Source organism: Talpa occidentalis, unplaced genomic scaffold, assembly GCF_014898055.3.
Source record: "Talpa occidentalis isolate TD23 unplaced genomic scaffold, MPIMG_talOcc4v2.1 talOcc4.7, whole genome shotgun sequence".
Classification (NCBI taxonomy): domain Eukaryota; kingdom Metazoa; phylum Chordata; class Mammalia; order Eulipotyphla; family Talpidae; genus Talpa; species Talpa occidentalis.
Genome location: NW_023605083.1, coordinates 83,965,240 through 83,979,130, shown reverse-complemented (window position 1 = coordinate 83,979,130; position 13,891 = coordinate 83,965,240). Strand labels below are relative to the sequence as shown.

Genomic DNA, 13,891 nt, shown 5'->3' with positions numbered 1-13,891 from the left:
CTTCTGACTGTCCATACCTACAGAGTAATCGTTTTAAAATACAAATCTGATCAACTCATGCTCCTAATTTTATATGATTTTCATGTCACTCAGTAGCACAACAAAATGGTGCTTTAGGAAGTAACTGAAAGAGGGGCTAGAAAGGTTCTACATCTTGTTTGGCATGTGGTTATATGACTATATATCTGCAAAAATTCAACAAGTTTACATAGATTATTTATGTACTATGCTGCATCAATTGTGCCTCAATTAAGTAACTAAAAGGAAAGAAAAAAGATATAGCCCCAAAGTACGTTTTCAGCTTCACCTTACCAAATATCTATCCCAAACCATCTAAATAACCTATAACCACAAATCATTAGTAGTCAAATTCTAAGAGGGTTCTTAGATACTGATCTTTCATGTTCTCAGTATATAATACCCTTTCTATTCCTGCTTTCTTCAAAACCCTTATAAAATCTCATTCCCTCCGGGATCATTCCACCTAACATTTCTTTACTTCCCTTCTACTATAATAACTCTTTTTCCATTTCACTTACCATAACCTTAGCATTCATAATGATTTTGTTACCGAGGGGACATTTGGCAATGTCTGGAGACATTTTTGATGATTGCAACTGGGGGTGCAGTGCATTTAGTGGGTAAAGGCCAGGGATGCTACAAAATATCTATATTACACTACAGAAAGGCCCATAACAATGAATTAGCCTACCTAAAATGCCAATATTATCACAGTTCAGAAATCTCACACTGCGTTATTACATGTATTTGCTTATGAATCTGTATCCCTACTAAACTGGAAAACAGGAGGGGCCAACTCTTATTCATTTCTGTATCCTGGCACAGCCCCTAGCAAACAGCACTTTAAAATGTACAAATAAAGAGAGGTATCATTACTGAACCTATTTTGATAGTACAGCGCCTAGAATGCAACATTCAAAAGTCACATAAGCACATGTGTTACAAAATTTTATTTTGCTGCTAAAGCTACATACTTTACTGCCTAAACTGATTCTTTTAAAAAAAAAAAAAAAAGATTTATTTATTTATGCATATAAGAACTGGGATATAGGCCAGAGGAGCGGGGTTGAGAGGATTCACCAGAGACAGAGTGGGAAGCAGAACAGACAGACTGACTGAAATACACTGCTGAGGGGAGCAGCGGTTGAGACAGGAGAGGTCTGCTGCGCCATGTGGGTCACCTCCCTGGCAGGCCAGGGACTGAGCTAGTGCTGCAGAGGCTGTGGACTGCTTCATAGCGCTGTGACTTCATCCCTTGCACCACCAGGGACGCCCCTAAACTTGTTCTTTAAATTAAAATTCCATCAAATACTATTTTGATTTGGTGTTTTCCTACTACAGATCAACAAGTCATAAATTATAACTATGTATCTCACAAAAAGTATTAAAATGAAATGGATTTCTATGTTAAGTAAGAGTAAACCAAAGAGCTTAATCACTGTTTCAAAAAAGATTTTTAAAAGAATACTGTTTCAAAATAAAATTACGCTCTGGTCCTCCCTTGTGGTGCAAGCGTTCAAGTCTCAGCAGTATGAAGTTATCCACAGCCACTGCAGCACAAGTTCAATCCCCACCCAGGGAGCTGGCCCACATGTCACATGGTCCGGCAGACCTGTCCTGCTCTCCCCTCAGCAGTGTATTTCAGTAGATCTGCCTGTTCTGCTCCCTACTCTGTCTCTGGTGAATCCTTACACACACACACACACACACACACACACACACACACACACACACACACACACCCTGGCATACACCCCAGTTCTTGGATGCATAAATAAATAAAAATAAATCTTTAAACAAATTAACACTGATGTTCCTCAGAGGCACAAAATCCAAGTCAGTTCCTAGACTAAAACTATTAAGTGCAAAAAGAAAGTAATAAATTTTTTGAAACATTTAAAATTATACTTACATGATTATTAAATATTACCATCATCTACTTCAGATTTATTCAACTGGAAAAAGAAAATTTCATTTCACAACAACCCAAGTTTTTGTAAAAATCACATTTTACTATACCAATAAGCTTATGAAACATACTCTTCTAACTTATTGAATTATCTGATATATTACAAAAACAAAATTCATACATCAATATTTTTGCCATTCTAGAAAGTAGTGGTTCTCCCCAACCCATTTAATATAATATGGTATGTATCTATAGGTATATCTATAGATATCTATAGGTATATCAATATATCTATATATATAGATATATATATATATATAGGTATATATATCTATAGGTATATCAATTCAATCACAGTGTCATTTCCTATGGGTAGCATCAAGTCTCTCCACTACAGGACATTTCTTTCCTAAACAGAAATTTTTCAATCTTTCCTTCTCACATCCTTTTACAGACTTGAACATTCATACATAATACACAAAATGTTTTGTTAGTACCTAAAATGAAGACAAAAGAATTTCTTCACTGCTCTATTTTCAAATTATTTGGTTTTTTTTAGATAATGGAAAAATTATCATTAACAACAACAAAAGTAAAGAATCTGAAAATAAGCACATTATATTGCTCCTCTGGACTCAAAACTATTTAATTCTAAGAAACGAAATCAATTAAAATATTGTTTTGTTTTGTTTTGTTTTTAAAGATTATTTATTTATACAAGCACTGGGTAGAGTCAGAAGCGGGAGGGTAAGAGAATTCACCAGAGCCAGAGCTGGGAGCAGAATGGACAGACTGACAAAATACACTGCTGAGGGGAGCAGCGGGCGCTGCAGGAGAGGTCTGCACGCTATGTGGGACCCTTGCCTGTAGCCGGGGATCGAACCGGCCCTGCAGAGGCTGTGGGCGGCTTTGCAGCCCAGCGCTCAACCGCTGCGCCGCCAGGGGAGGCCCAATTAAAATATTGTACTCCTATAACATGATGGTTCACATAAAACATCACAATCACCTATGATTTACACAGCATGAGATCATTGAAACACTACATATTAAAAGAGTATAACACATACCCTACAGAGTTTCAGAGCAACAGCAAAGAGTCAAATTTCCTTTTAAGTACAATTATAGGTTAATAAGTAATTTTAGTCTCTACAATCAAGGATATGGTCATTTCTGGCAAAGAGGTAAAGTTTATCCAATTTTGAGCATCACTGAATACCCAAGTGTGAAAAAGGAAAAACCTTGACCTTGTTTAGTAATGCTGTTCATAAACTTTTTCTGAAACCTCTTAATCTCAGTGTAAAAAAATCAGGGAAAATCAATCTAAAATACCAACCCTTAACTACTACCATGAGTGAATTAAAAAACATTAACTAAAACATAAAGAAATGGCTTGATGCTGGGGGTCTCCCTGGTGATGCAGGGGTTAAAGACAGTGCTATTAGGGCCTCCCTGGTGGCACAAGGGGCTAAGACTCAGCACTATGAAGCTATCTGCAGCCACACGATTATGAGTTCAATCCTAGGCCAGGGAACCAATCCACATGACACAGCAGACCTCTCCTATCTAGCCCTCTGCTCCCTTAGTGTATTTTCAGTAGATCTGCCTGTTCTGCTCCCCACTCTGTCTCTGGTGAATCCTCTTACCACCACCACCCCCGCATCTCTAGCTTACACCCCAGTTCTTCTATGTATAAATAAATCTTAAAAAAAATTCAAAAACTGGGCCTCCCCGGTGGCGCAGCGGTTGAGCGCTGGGTTGCGAAGCTCCCCGCGACCTCCAAGGCGCTGGTTCAATCCCCAGCTGCTCCCCGGCCACCGGAGGAGGGTCCCACATGGAGCGCAGACCTCTCCTGCCGCCCGCTGCTCCCCTCAGCAGTGTACTTCGGTCCTGCTGCCTGCTCTGCTCCCCGCTCTGGCTCTGGTGAATTCTCTCACCCTCCCGCACTTCTGACTGTACCCAGTGCATGTATAAACAAACAAACAAATAAATAAATAAATAAAATACGTGCCTCTTAAAAAAAAAAAAAAAGTATTTAAAAAAAAAAATTCAAAAACTGGGCCTCCCCGGTGGCGCAGCGGTTGAGCGCTGGGTTGCAAAGCTGCCCGCAGACTCTGCAGCGCGGGTTCGATCCCCGGCTGCTCCCAGGCCACCGGAGGAGGGTCCCACATGGCGCGCAGGCCTCTCCTGCCGCCCGCTGCTCCCCTCAGCAGTGTACTTCAGTCCTTCTGCCTGCTCTGCTCCCCGCTCTGGCTCTGGTGAATTCTCTCACCCTCCCGCGCTTCTGACTGTACCTAGTGCTTGTATAAATAAATAAAAATAAATCTTTAAAAAAAAATAAAAATTCAAAAACTAGGCTCCCCAGAACACATAAAAATACAAGTTTCCATAACAATCTTGCTCTTACATACTACACTGATATTTCCTATTATTTTTCACTTTAAAAAAGTTATTATAGGGCCTCCCTGGTGGCGCAGGTGGTTGAGGGTCGCACTGTGAAGCTGTCCGCAGCCTTTACAGCACGGGTTCAATCCCGGCCGGCAGCAGAGAAACCCACATGGTGCAGCAGACCTCTCCTATCTTGCCCGCTGCTCCCCTCAGCAGTGTATTTCAGTGAGTCTGCCTGTTGTGTTCCCCGCTCTGTCTCTGGTGAATCCTGTCACCCTCCCGCACATCTGGCCTGTACCCCAGTTCTTGTATAAATAAGTAAATCTTTAAAAAAAAAAAAGTTATTATAATTTTACATTTAACTCACAAACCACTCAAGGCTCATAACCTGAAATTTTGAGAGTACTAGGTTAGAAGAACTAATAACCATAGGAAGGTGCTTGCTTTCCTACAAATATCAAGCTTGTAGAAATTATTCAAAAGCTGGGAAAATAAGACAGGATTCCTTCAGGGAATGCGTCTTAATGACAAATAATCATCACCTAATGTTTGTGGAATATAAAGCACTGTCATAATGAGGACACACTTATAAAGGAAGGGATACCTTTGTGGGGGGAGGGAAGATCTGGAAAGCAGTATTATGGATGCCTTCAAAGCCAGGAATGGAGAAAAGAGCTCCAAGAGATAAGGGATATAAAATAATTCTTAAATAAACAAATGAAGTACCAGGCCTCCCTGGTAGTGCAAGGGGTTAAGCACAGCACTATGAAGCAATCCACAGCCACTGCAGCACAAGTTCGATCCCTGGCCAGGGAGGTGACCCACATGGTGCAGACCTCTCCTATCTTGCCCACTGCTCCCCTCAGCAGTGTATTTCAGTTAATCTGCCTGTTGTGTTCCCCACCCTGTCTCTGGTGAACCCTCTCACCTCCCACACCTCTGGCCTATACCCCAATTCTTGTATGCATAAATAAATAATCTTTTAAAAAAAAAAAGTACCAGAGAGAAAGTAAATTTCATTCTTTAGACTAGGCTTTATATCTAGCATGGAAAAAGAAAATCTCTTGTGGAACTACCAAGTAGTTCATTATAGGTACAAGAAGTTTGGACTCTGTTCCTTGCCATGTCTTCTCACAACACTTTCAGGAGCAAACAATTCCTGGCCAAGAAACAAAAGCAGAATCACTCCATTCCCAATGGACTCAAACGAAAACTGGTAATATAATCAGGTACAATTCTAAGAGGAGACACTGGCAAAGAATAAAACTAGGTCTGTAAGGAGAAACACAAGAGATGATGGCATACATGTTTATGCGTCTATCAAGATCACCAGCACTTTTTTTAAAGACTTATTTATTTATGCATACAAGCACTGGGGTACAGACCAGAGGTGTAGGGGGTGAGAGGATTCACGAGAGACAGTGAGGAACAGAACAGGCAGACTGACAGAAATACACTGCTGAGGGGAGCAGCGGGTGAGACAGGAGAGGTCTGCTAAGTGATGTGGGTAGCTCCCTGGCCAGGGATTGAACTCATGCTGCAGTGGCTGCAGTTAGCTATGTCTTAACCCCTGGCGCCACCAGGGAGGCCCCAAGATCACCAGCACCTTACTGTAGATCACACTTACTACATCATAGTTTGGATGTTCAGTCAATTATTTTTCTCTTTGTATGCTTCTGCACCTAGTAGGTAGGCTCAGTAATAAAAATGTGAGATCTCTGGCAGCTCTTGCCCTTTTAGACTGCTGCCCACCTGTGTCTGTGCAGGCATCTTTTTCTTAATGAATCCACCATGTGCTGCAGATTTCAGTAAGATCTTTCTTTGAAAAAATTAGGTTTGTAAGCTACCTAGCCTTGGTTACAAACGATAACTATTCCTTCCAAACACAAATGTTGCTTTTCAAATGTATAAATCCAAAACCAAAACAATGAAATTAAATTAATTCTTAAATAACAGACTCCATGTATTCATTTGCAAACATTTATTAAGCCATCAGTATGTGATAGCCAACAACTTGAGTGCTTACTATGTGTGAGGCAATCCATTAAGTACTTAACAAGGATTATCCCATTTAAACCTAACAACCTTATAAAAGTTTCATTTTATAGACTGGGAAAAAATGAAGCTTAAAAACTTACATAAATCACTTACACAGCTAATAAATGGTAAACTAAGATATATTAAGCGGCAGTTATATTATTATTGGTGGCTGCAAATCAAAATATTTTGTTGCATTCATTATTAGCTAATGCTTTCTCAGAAACTAAACTTTGAATGTCTTTCTGAAGCAATTCACCCACTTCTAAGTCTGCACAACACTATTACATTGAGTAACTATCAAAAGGAAAAATTAACTTCTTGTCATCTTTAAAGTTAGAAGAGGGGCTTTCCTGGTGGCACAGCACTGAGGAGCTGTGCACAGCCTCTGCCAGCCAGGGACCTTTCCTGTCTCGCCCACTCACTGTTCCCCTCAGCAGTGTATTTCACTCAATCTGCCTGTTCTGTTCCCTACTCTGTCTCTGGTGAATCTCTTCAGGCCCCTCACCTCTGGCCTGTATCCCAGTTCTTGTATGCATAAATAAATCAATCTTTAAAAAAAAAAAAAAAAGTTAAAAGGTCAGGCCTCCCTGGTGGCTGGCCTCGGAGTTAAGTCTCAACACTGTCACCACTATGACCTGAGCTCCTGAGTTGGATCCCTGGCCCGAGAGATAACCCACATATGGAGCAGCAGACCTCGCCTGTCTGACCACTGCACCCATCAGCAGTGTATTTCAGTAAAAATCCACCTGTTCTGCTCCCCACTCTGTCTCTGGTGAATCCTCCCACCACCACCCCTCCCATCCCCATATCTCCCTATCCACACCTCTAGCCTCCACCCCAGTTCTTCCACATAAATAAAATAAATAAAATCTTTAAAAATAAATAAGTAGGGGGCCTCCCTGGTGGCGCAGGGGTTGAGCGCTGGGTTGCGAAGCTGCCCGCAGCCTCTGCAGCGCCGGTTCAATCCCCGGCTGCCAGGCAAGGGTCCCATATGGCGAGCAGACTTCTACCACCCTCTGCTCCCCTCAGCAGTGTATTTCGTCAGTCTGCCTGTTCTGATCTCTGCTCTGGCTCTGGTGAGTTCTCTCACCTTCCCGCGCTTCTGACTGACCCAGTGCTTGTATAAATAAATCTTTAATAAATAAATAAACAAACAAGGAAATATATAAATAAATTAATAAATAAGTAGGGCCTCCCTGGTGGCACAGCCAGTTGAGCACAGCTCTGTCTGCAGCCTTTGCAGCGCAGATTCGATTCCCGGCCAGCCAGATAGATACCCACATGGTGCGGCAGACCTCTCCTATCTCACCTGCTGCTCCCTCAGCAGTGTTTTCAGTCCGTCTGCCTGTTCTGCTACCCACTCTGTCTCTGGTGACTCTTCTCATCCCCTGATACCTCTGGCCTGCACCCCAGTTCTTGTATAAATAAATAAATCTTAAAAAAAAATAAAAAAAAAATAAATAAGTAAAATAAAGTTTGGTCAATTAAAAGCCATTATGATTAAATAACTATACCACTTTTAGCACATTTAACAGGTATATATTATGTTAACTTGTACTTTTATTTAGATGCCAGTTACTTATATTTTGAAAAACCTTTTCACCTTTTATGAGTCACTTAATTTTGTCACTAGGTAAAAAAATGCAGCCCTATTCTGTATTTCAGAACAAAAAGTCTGCTTCTAGCACAAATGGAAAAGTGATAAAGAAATAATTAACAGGGCCTCCCTGGTGGAGGAAGGGGTTAAGTCTTAGCACTATGAAGCTACTGAATAAATCTTTAATTTAAAAAAAAGGACTTAACAAATGTTGACAGATAAATCCCAATAGAAAATTATTGTTTCCAGTCCCTCCAGACAACTTTTCAATTCATGTGAATTTTTTAAAAGGCATGACACATCTTTTAAGTTTTTTAAAAAAGATTTATTTTTTTATGCACACAAGAATTGGGTTACAGGCCAGAGGTGCAGGGAGTTAGAAGAGTCACCAGAGACAGAGTGGGGAATAAAACATTCAGACTGACTGAGAAACACACTGCTGAGAGGAGCAGCTGGAGAGACAGGAGAGGTCTGCTGCGCCAAATGGGTAGCTCCCTGGCTGGCAGGATCGAACTCTAGACCTCTGGGATAGCTTCACAGTGCTGTGCTTACCCCTTATGCCACCAGGGAGGCCCCTTAAGATTTATTTTTATTTAATTATGCATACAAGAACTAGGGTGTAAGCCAGAGGTGTGGGGGAGGAGGAGTGGGGAGGATGAAAGGATTCACCAGAGACAGAGTGAGGAGCAGAAGAGGCAGATTTACTGAAATCCACTGCTCAGAAGAGCAGCGGGGGAGACAGGAGAGGTCTGCTGCATCATATGTGGGTTAGTTCTCTGGCAAGGGATGGAACTCAAGCTGCAATGGCTAGTCATAGCTTGATAGTGCTGAGACTTAATCTCTATACCAGAGAGGCCTGGTATTTAACATCTTTAATAAAATTAAGTATTAGGGCCTCCCTGGTGGTGCAGGGAGTTAAGCACAGCATTATGAAGCAATCCGCAGCCTCTGAAGCACAAGTTCAATCCCAGGCCAGCCAGGGAGCTACCCACATGGAGCGGCAGACCTCTCCTGTCTCGCCTGCTGCTCCCCTCAGCAGTGCATTTCAGTCAGTCTGCCTGTTCTGTTCCTCACTCTGTCTCTGGTGAATTCGCGCACTCCTCAAATCTCTGGCCTATACCCCAGCTCGTGTAGACATAAATAAATAAATCTTTAAAATAAAATAAAGCATTATTTGTACCGCTTAAAGTTAATATACTTTAATCCAATAATGGAATATAATGGAATGAAATAATACTGGTATCTTTTTCCACTTAGAATATGAAATCTTGGGCCTCCCTGGTGGCACAGGGGGCTGAGCGCAGCGCTGTGAAGCTGTCCACAGCCTCTGCAGCATGAGTTCGATCCTCAGCTGACCAGGGAGCTACCCACATGGCACCACAGACCTCTCCTGTCTTGCCTGCTGCTCCTCTCAGCAGTGTACTTCAGTCTCTCTGCCTATTCTGTTCCCTACTCTGTCTCCGGTGATTCCTCTCACCTCCTGCACCTCTAGCCTGTACCCCAGTTATTGTATGCATAAATAAATAAGTCTTAAAAAAAAAAGAATATGAAATCTTGAAGACTTATCAAAAATAATCCATCTATGGGCCTCTCCTGTGGGACAAAGGGTTAAGCACAGCACTGGGAAGCTATCTGAAGCATAAGTTCGATTCACATCATGTGAAGCACAACACTGTGAAGCTATCTGAAGCATGAGTTCGATTCCGGTTGGCCAGGGAGCAACCCACATGGTGCAGACCTCTCCTGCCTCGCCTGCTGCTTCCCTCAGCAGTGTATTTCAGTCAATCTGCCTGTTCTGTTCCCCACTCTGACTCTAATGAATCCTCTTACCCCCACCCTCCACCTCTGGCCTATACCCCAGTTCTTGTATGCATAAATAAATCTTTAAAAATAAAAAATATAAAATAATCCACCCATGAATAAGTACACAAAACAAATGGCAGACAAACCTGCTGGCACTCTATTTAATGGAATAATCTCAATTTTATACACAATTCATATGAGATCCTGAACTAAGCAGCAGTCCTTAACTAATAAATACGAAAAAGTTCTTAATTTCTAAAAGGTTAAATTAGGATGAGTGCAATAAATTATCCTTAGTAAAGATTATTGATGATAAGATACAAAGGGCCTCCCTGGTGACACAAGAGGTTAAGTGTTAGCACTATGAAGCTCTCCCCAACTACTGCAGCAGGAGTCCAATCCTGGGCCAGGGAGGGAGCTAACCCACATGGCACAGCATACCTCTCCTGTCTCGCCTGTTGCTCCCCTCAGCAGTGTATTTCAGTCAATCCACCTGTTCTGTTCCCCACTTTGTCTCTGGTGAATCCTCTCACTCACCCCACCCCCGCACCTCTGGCCTATACCCCAGCTATTGTATGCATAAATAAATCTTTAAAAAAAGATACAAAGTAAAATTTAACGGACTATAATACACAAACCAGTCAAATAAAAAACAGAATTTTAGTTCCAGGTTATATTAACAAATTTCAACTCTAATTTCAATACCAACAATTGACTGGCCCCCAGATAATTTCTGGATTTACTATGTATTCGTACCTACTTAGTATCAGAAAATTCTTAAATTATACTCTTCATAGTTTAGTTAAAAGCATCCAGTCTTTCTGGTATTCTGTAACTAAATCAAATTCTTTCGTATTAGTGGTATGACATCATAACAGAGAGCCAAATAACATGTAGCTAAACAGAAAGTTTGTTTTACAGAACACAATTAATTGCCACATTCAGTTTTCCCAAAGTCTATTATATAAAATGTAATTTTATATATTCTATTCAATAGTTCATTTCTATTTTTGGTCCTGTACATTGATATATTTCTTTAAAACCTGAGTTTAAATTTGCAAAAACTATGGCTTGTAAGCAAGTTACCATCAAAATCATTTTAGACTATTCAAAGTCTTTAAACCTAGTAGATTCTTAGAAATTCTTCCATATTTAAAGCATGAGAATTTTAACCAAATTAATAAAATATCAGAATGCCAAAAATTAAGTCATTAAAAGGGAATCCAGAGAAAGAGCCAGTTGTGAAAGAACAGGAAGTGATGATGTACACTGCCATTTTGTAGATGAACTATTTAGAAACATAAGAAGTACCATCCTGATTTGGAATCAACTAACCCAGACTAACAGCTCTCAGTATTCTCATTTCTAAGAGGGCATCAGAGATCAGCAGAAATAACACTCAAGACGTTTTTCCTTTTAAAGAATTTATCTAATTGATCAGGAGCATTTACAACTCTTTGAGCTGGGTTTCTACCAGCTATGGAAAACAAGGTTTCTTTTCAGTTGTGCTAAAAGGTACCTCTTAGTTCTAGCTAAATATAGAAAGGATAATGAATATACTTGCTTGAAATATAGCAAGTAATTTACTTATGAGTACATCCTTGAGTTATGTAGCCTTTACTGACAAATCCTCTCGACCTGTATCTTTCCATAATAAAAGCTTTATACTGCTCTTTACCGAGAGTATGATTGGATTTACATATGCTAGTTTATAGGATTTATTTTCATCAACAAATCATAATACAGAGAATCAGAATCTGCCATATAGAGGAAAACTATATATACACCATCACATGCAGCTCCATGCCACTCAAAGGAGTAGTGCTGTTTAAAGTTGAAATGAATTCAGATAAAATCAAAAAGGAATAAAGAAAGCAAGGAAAATTCCATCTTCTGAGAAAAAAATAAAACTAATTTAACATATGGTAAATGTGTCTTTATCAAAATCATGAACTAGGATGACTGAAACTAAATAAGTGCCTAGAACTACCACTGAAGATCTCTAAATCCGTGTCTTAAAACAAGTTTCAAAATACAACAAAACACACCCAAAAAGCCCTGATGGACAACATTTAATTGGAATTAAATGGTGCTTGGAAGTACTTAAATATAAGTCACCCAATAAGTAAAGTTCAAACATCAAAATAAAATAATAAGACAACTCTATCTTTATATATTTTAGTCATTTTTACCACTTCATTATTAAATAAAAATTATTTAACCCTGTGAATATTTATATATGGAACATTTTGAAATCACTTCATCAGTAAATCTAAATAATGAAAGAAAAAAGGACCAATGGTAGATTTCAATACTACTCTAATGACAAAAAGTACTTGGCAACACATTTCCAGAATGTTAAAAAATCTTTATTTCTACTAAGGACAAAACAAGTGCTATTGTGAACCAGATAGAATGATTTGTTTTAAACAAATATGACATGACATGAAGCAAAAAGAGTGAAAAATATAACATGACTATAAGATAACCTATCAGAGCATCATCAAGCAAATTATTTTTTCATTTCTTTAAATAACAAAGTATTCACTATAGAAAGAGTTGTAATCTCATCATTTTCAGAAAATTCCCACTTCAATGTCATACAAAATAGTGTTAACCCTAAAAATGCAAAGCTGAGGGAGAAGGAAAGCCCATCGGACAGCTTGTCGGTGTGTAACCATCTTTAGTAACTCTTCAAGAAATACACAAGTCACATAGGAAGAAAAATTATTTTTTGAATGCTATTGAAAACCCAATAAGCTCGCAAAAAAATGTCAATCGAGCGCTTAACAGAGAGAGACAGCAAAACTGTTCTAACATGGCAGGGTCGCTGTAGATAGGCCATATCCCCCAACAATAACAACAGAAACGTATACTTCCGAGGGACAGATCTCAGGAGAAGAGTATTAAGCCGATACTGTAAGTGATTTAAAACCAAAGGAAAAAGGGTAACCTTTCCAAGAGAAGCGCCATTACTTCCCTCTCCAGCTCCCCCGCTCTCCAGTGTACACACGGGTCTTGTGTATGAAGAAGCTGCCTTGGACTTCTGCAGCACTGCAGTAGACTAAAGGATGGCAAAGGGGGATGGGGAGGGGGAGAAAGGCTTCCATCACCCCTACAGAAGAGGGGTATAGATTTCTAGAGAGGGGGTGGTGGAGGAACCTACTCAGCAGGCTACGAAGAGCAGTCCCCCTTCCCAAGGCTACACAGACACCACAAAGGAGGAGAGGGAGGAGCAGGGGGACCAGAAGGGAAAGGGACCTCGCGCCTTTAAATGGGGTGCACATCGACCCAGTCTCCCTATGAGAGCCACACCTTCCTCCAGACATCCCTTTCCACCACCTCTTCCGGTGACCCTCAGGAAAGGGGAGTGTAATAGCTCTCGCCCCTCAAAACGGGAGGGCTCCAGCTCACCAGCTTCTTCACCCCACCCACAGAATCACAGACCCTCCTAGTCTCCCTCCCCCACCCCACCCCCACATCCCTCCGGCGCAGAGGCCTGAGAGGGCCGAGTTCCCCGCCCCCTCCATGTCTCCCTTTCCCAAAGCAGAGGTGTCCTTACCCTTTCGCCGACAGCTCTGGGGCGGAGTAGGCAGGCGCAGCCCCTGGCAGCGCTCGGGTGGCCGCTACGCTGGACCACGGAGAGTGAGGAGGAGGAGGGGGCCTGGCGACTGAACGCCGCCCCCCCCCTCCCAGCCCCAGCGAGCCGCCCAGCCCAAGCTCTGCGACAAGGGGCAAAGGAGGGGGGGCGCGAGGGAACTACCGGGGTCGAGGAGGTGCCCTCGGCGCTGGGGCTTAGCTAAGATGGCGCGGGGAAGTGCCGGGAGTCGCCGCCGCCGCCGCCGCCGCCTCCTCGGGGAAACCGGCCCGGGCCTCGGCCGCCTCCTGTCCTCACACAGCCGAGGCCCTTTCGGTCCCCCGCCGCGGCCCCTCGGCGGGAGGGCCCACGCACAGCCCTCCGCCACCACCACCACCCCTGGGAAGGGGGCGCTCACAAAGAGAGGAGAGGCCGCGGGCCGGCCGGCCGGCTGCGGGGCGGGGTCCCCGGGGGCCTGAGGCCTCAAGGTTCGCGGGTGCCTCGCGCCCTCGGCCCGCTAAGGGCACAAGCGAATGGGACCCCTCCTCTCTCCTGAGGC

At 42.1% G+C, this 13,891-nt stretch overlaps 1 protein-coding gene and 1 pseudogene across 2 annotated transcripts in view; one reads left to right on the top strand and one right to left on the bottom strand.

Moving 5' to 3' along the window:
• Window positions 1–13,596, bottom strand: part of TAOK1 (TAO kinase 1) — a 133,151-nt gene extending 119,555 nt beyond the window's left edge. The window contains exon 1 of one of the 2 annotated variants that reach the window (XM_037494974.2): window positions 13,318–13,596. The gene's annotated coding sequence lies outside the window, so the exon portion shown is untranslated. Of the gene's footprint in view, window positions 1–12,708; window positions 13,175–13,317 lie in introns of those variants that run through there. The other variant, XM_054689435.1, reaches the window with a different exon arrangement.
• On the top strand, window positions 5,439–5,593 carry LOC119232766 (putative 60S ribosomal protein L39-like 5; annotated as a pseudogene).
• Window positions 13,597–13,891: the final 295 nt, after the last annotated feature.